The sequence below is a fragment of the Pteropus vampyrus genome, unplaced genomic scaffold, assembly GCF_000151845.1.
Source record: "Pteropus vampyrus isolate Shadow unplaced genomic scaffold, Pvam_2.0 Scaffold11, whole genome shotgun sequence".
Classification (NCBI taxonomy): Eukaryota; Metazoa; Chordata; class Mammalia; order Chiroptera; family Pteropodidae; genus Pteropus; species Pteropus vampyrus.
In genome coordinates this window covers 14,676,808-14,682,935 of record NW_011888792.1, presented here as the reverse complement: position 1 = coordinate 14,682,935, position 6,128 = coordinate 14,676,808, and positions in this window count along the sequence as shown.

Sequence of the window (6,128 nt, the reverse complement as noted above, 5' to 3'; positions counted from 1 at the left end):
GAGAATAAGTTTCTTCAAGTGTAGTTCTTTGAGTGCAGCATCTCAGATTTACATATATGTGAATAAAAATAAAAAGGGTGCCTACTCCTACCCTTGTCCAACACATAGTGGGGAAACAGAGACAGAACAACTGCAATAGATCCTTTCATTCAAAAGAGGAGGGGGCAATAAGAAGCACAAAATAGTCACTTATCCATAGCAAATTTGAAATCTGCTGAACATATGTCACCAATTTCCATTTCTCTGGGGACAAGAAATATACATTGATTACAATCTATCTCTACTCCCAGGTAGTGGTTCTCCTTGGAGCTTGATTCTCCTCTCTGCTTTATGTTTCAAAAGAGATTGCTCATGTTTGCAGTTGAGTAGTTTTCTCTGCTTGCTTCCTGCTTGCAGAAGTTTGAAGGCCCAGAAGCCTCTTTTCACTCTGAGCTTTGTTGTCCCTTTCAGTCCAAAAGGTTCCTATAAAAGAAATGTGCTTTTCCTATAAATCAAATTTTAAGGTACTCCAGTAGACAAAAGCCACATCCACAAATATCTTCAAGACATGCTCTCCTCTACTTTGGTTTGTGAATCATGGTGTCACAAGATAAATCAGTTGAGAGTTCAAAGTACTACCATTTCAAATGATCTGAGGTCTTAATGAAGGGTCTTTCAGGAAAACGCTTGATTTGATATTGACTCTGAGGCCACATTTTACATACAGTACTTGGATTTGATCTTGGGTCTGTGTCCATTTCCTATTTGGGAGACTTTGTGCCAGCCAGAGAAGCTGCAAATGAGAACCAGTTTTATTTTTTAACCTGGCAAGTCCGAGGTTACAAATAGTTCTAAATTCTGCTTGAAAATGAAACAGCTCTTTTTTTTGTTGTCAATTTTTCTCCTCTTACTTTAAAATAGGCACTTAAAGGAAGTCAGTTAGCATTTTCAATATCCTGCCTGGAGACTCCTGTAGCTAGATCCATTAGTTAATTGGATACCTTCCTATCTTCCAAGATACCATACGTACAGTGTTGCCAAACATTCCACAAACAAATGAAAAAAGCTGAATTTATTCTAGCCTTCAATTTTCTCACTGCCTTCCGATTTTCTACAACAGACTCCTTTCCTACCTGTAGGCCTTCGCCTGTATTTGGTCACTAAGCCAATGATATATATTTAAAGTTTTTATTAGTGCAGAAGACAATGACTTATATTTCAATTTATTGACCGTGTGTGATCAGTTGACATCCTCAACTGCTACACTTGAGTCCACCATATATTTGTGCAAAGACTGTACCTCCTTGTGGGTTGCTCATAGCTGGTAACTGAGTGTGGCAGGAATGTGAATGCAGGTCCATTTATACAGCAACAAATGCACCCAAAATGTAATGGTTTAAAACTATTACCATTGTATTTGTTCATGGGTCTTTGGCTCAGGATTATGAGCCCGGCTAGAGTGGGCAATGCTTCTGCTCCATGTAGTGCTGGCTGGGGTCAATTTCTCAGCTGCATTCACTGGTATGTGAGCTGGGCAAAAGATCCAAAAAGCATTTGTTTATATCTTTGGCACCGCTGTGCAATTTCACATAGACTTTTATTTTTCTTTATGTGGCTAAAGGGGCTTCTTCATGGTCATCTCAGGGTATTCAGACTTCTCATATGACATCTCATTTCCAAAATAGAGCAATACAAGCAGTAAAGGAAGACACTGCAGACAAGGCTCAGTTGCAGAAGTTACACACAGTCACTATGTTGCAGTCTATTGGCCACAACAGCTCACAGGCCCAGCACAAATTGCTATAGAAGGAAAATAAATTCTGCATTTGATGGGAACACATGTAGCAACCATGAAAATGCAACGTTTGGAAATCTGCTCCAGTGAGAGTCATTGATTGACATCACAACTGTTGCACTCTGAATCTACCACCATATACATGCAAAGGTGACACTTCCTGTGGGCTGATCCCAGCCAAAGACAAAGTGCCAGGGACACTGAAGCTGGCTCATCCTGTAAGATGTGGTAATCCTCTGACAGTCTACTTTAGCCTGAGAGCTCTCTGAGAGCTTGGCATAAATTGCCCTCCTAAAACAAGTTCCATCCTCTAGTTCCAGAATAGTTTTTTTTTTTTTTTTCCTGGTTCTCAGTACTTAGTATATGTTCCTGATGTTGGAAGGGCAACAATATAAGTTTTTTATTTTTTTTGACTGAAAAGAAGTTAACTAGAAAAATGGAAAAGAAGAAATTATTCTTAAGTCAAAAGTAGAACACTGCCCAACATTAATTGTATGGTTTTACATCCTATCAACTAAAAGTTTTCTCTTAGGGTGTATCATAAAATGATGAACATAATATGAGGAAACTGGAGAATGATTAGCTGTGCAGCTGGAAGGTGCTTGAATTTTGTCACCTTCTCCCTCAAAACTGAAAAAGAACCTTATGACAGGCTACTGGAACAGGCAGAGTGAGAAAGAAATAACCCATTGTGTTTATGAAAACACACACATTACTTTTATGAATATTTTTAAGATTAAAAGTAATGACCATCAAGGAGAAATGAAGAAAGACCAGCTGGAACTGGCAGAGACTGAGAATGCTCCTTCTTTCCAGCTGGGGTAGGGGCCTCATACTCCAACAACAATGGTGACCAAGCCCATCTTCCTGGCTCTTTGTGTCCTCACCTGTCCATTTGCAGGTAGAGCTAGATGTTCTCTGTTCCATAGTTTAAGAACATTACTAAAAAGCTACATGGAATGGATCATTTCCTCTTTTTTTAAAAAAGCTGCAATCAGATTTCCTGTAGATGCCATTCAAGTGCAATCTATTCAATCAATAGATATGGAATCAACAGAGCACTTCTAGCAATTACACTGTACTAGCCATGTTCTCTATAGCCTCAGTGCAAATTCAAATGTTACAGAGAGTACTCTTTCATTTTGCACTTAAATATAAGAGGCAAACAAATGAAGTAGGAAAGAGCATCTTTATACTCATAAAAATCATCGTATTGCCCTAATTAGCATATATACATAAACATGCATTCATCTCAATATACAACTACCAATTTATAAACATGCTGTATGACAGCTCCAAATACTTCTTTATTAAGTGGAATGTTTGAACAGTGATATATTTTTTCAATTATTCCTTTATAGTTTTAGATGTTAAATGATTTGGAAATCATCCAACATCTTACTGAAAATAAATATCAGAATTACATCTACTAGAATGATTTCATATATATAGAGAGAGAGAGAGACAGAGAAAAAATGCAAGGGAAGGGAAGACTTTTAGTGTCTTAAGCAAGACTGCCATTGTCTTTATTTTCACATAATTCTGAAAAGCACTAAGAATTGTATTTTGCCATTCAATAAAACATTTTTTTTTTGCAATTACTGATCTAATTTTACCTTCAACGAGTATATAAATGAGATAAACAAGGATGGCATTGTGGAGATAACTCAAAAACATATATATTTTTTTATATTAGATATAGTTGAAGGAAAAGAAGTGGAAATGTTTAAGAAATCTGTTTCTGTATCTCAAGCTGTGTGCAAAAGAACATGTGAAAAATAGGGTTGTGATTCCAAATTGTGGTTTAACATGCAGGATTTCATAGGGTTATTAAGTGTACCACAGTATCTATTAAGTACTGACCTTTGCCACAGAAACTTGGCACAGGCTCCTCTCTTCAGAAAACAGATACAGCCAGTGAGCCTCTGGTTTCTATTAAATGTATACAGAATATTGAGCTGATCAAGCCACATTTATGGTAGTTGTCCAAATATAGACTGGAAAAAAATGATAAATTATTTTTAAAAGGGAAAGGTGAAGTGATATTAAGTGGTCTAAAAATTTAATTTTAATTGTAAAACATTTTAATGAATTTCCTGGTAATTAAGCAATTCTTTAGTTAGTTTATCCTATTATTTTGAGAACACTAGGAAAATCCCATAATAATAAAGGAAATACCAAACATATTATAAAAAAGAGACATGTTCTGGACAAGATTTTATATATGGTGACATTTTCCTGCTTTAAATTCTTCAATACTTAACTTGGCATCTATCCAGTATTCACTATGTCAAGCACTGTTTTGTGAAAGATACACAAAGATAGATAGATAGATAGATAGATAGATAGATAGATAGATAGATAGATAGATAGAGAGAGATAGAGAGATAGAGAGATAGAGATATATAAATATACATAATCATTCTAGTCTCACAGGTACCATATAGTAGGCAGCATTACTATCCACATTTTTCATGTAAGACTCTAAGGCACAGAGAGGGGGAAATACCTTGTCACTAGTCACATACTCCCAGAAGCCTAAACAGTGATATTTACCTTTATATGTAAGACCTGCCCTGATGTGGTTCTTCGTTTTTTTGGGAGCCGGCTTCCCCTTCTCCTCAAATCCCGCATGTCATCTATGCTAACCTACTCGGTTCCTTGAACATGCAATGATACCTCCTATCAGCAGTTCTTTTCATTAACTCCTCTTTGTCTTGACCTCTCTTCTATATCCTCCCATAAATACTCTATGGTTTTCTCTGTCACTGAGCCTATCACCTGAACTATAAATTATCTATCTCTTTTAAGGTAAAGGAGTGTTATCTTCTCTGTACCAAACTTAATAATCCCTCAATTGTACAATGCCATTGATTACTAATTCATCTTAAACCTAAACCCAGCTTTCAGGATTAAAAAAAAAAAGATTATATGCATATATGAGTTGTAATGTTGGCACCTTCAGAAACAAAAATATGCATTCAATATACCCATCCCCCAAAAGAGAAAACATTATAGTGTAAGTACATAGTACCTGTTTGATAATGTTTATGAAATGACTAAATAAAAATGGAGAAAAATAATAATGTTGAATAATTGTTTGATTTGTATAATTAGATTTATATAAGAAGTTCTCAATTGACCAGTAATAATTATGTTGTTTTCTCATCACCCCAAAATATAATAGGAGATGAATGATATAAAATTTAGAAAAATGTAGAAAATATTTGAAAAAAATGTAAGAAAAGAACATTGCAATTTTCTTGAGTGACCGGTAAATATTTTTGCCACACCCTAGATGTTAAAGCAAGCTTTAATTGGTATCTACTGAGCACTTAAACATCAGGAGAAAGATTAAAGGAAAAGAATTTAAAAACTCACTAGACCTCCAGAAGCAAAGTATATATTAGTGATTCCTAGGTATAGTTTATTATAAAGGTTATGTGTGCCTTATGAAAATGTCAATAGAGGAAACTGATTCCTGATTGTACCATTAAGCCTACTTATAGAATCAGGAATGTTTAAGTGTTTCAATACCTAAGATCGATGTCTATCAACTTCTTAGGAGAAGAAATAATTTTTATGAAACACCTCCATATATTAGGTAAATATGTTCCCCTAAAAGAAAAGAATACAAAGACAATATTCAATAAAAATTGCCCGTAATGATAAATCCTCACCAATGTGCTATATCAATTAGGCTGGCTTAACTGAGTCATTTTCCTATAACTTCTGAAAATGAAAAGATATTGGCAGCAACTAGGATGATTCATAACTACAATAACACATTTCATAAACATCCTCAGGAGCCTGAGCCACATTTCATAAGATAACAGCTATTAACCATGTAAAAACAAGGGTCCTTCATAACAGAGAAGACAGATTGCAAAAGGCAGGTAAATTATCCAATATATAATTGTTTACAAGTATCACTTTGGCTGTCTGCTTTATTACCAACAAGTATCTTTCATTTTTTAATCTCAAATCAGGAAATCTTTCCATTTTTTAGTCTTTTCTAAACTATCTCCTTAAATGTTCTTTCTACTACTTTTAAATTATGACGTTTTATATATTTCTTGGGCTTATATGCAGTAAATATTTGAAGATATTAGTCTACACCTGCTCTAAGAATCTTCCACATAAAAATGAACATACTTGTTTAAATTTAAAATAATTCTCTAGAACCCAATGAATGACTGCAAGTCTCTTAAATGGAAAGGTTAAAAGCTCTGCACAGTGCATCAAATATACAGTTAACATTTTTTGTTTAAACCACTTAAATGATTGTGTGTTGTAAAACATTTGAAGTCAGAGAAAACTGTAATGACATGACTTTTTTCTCTGTTTTTTTTTT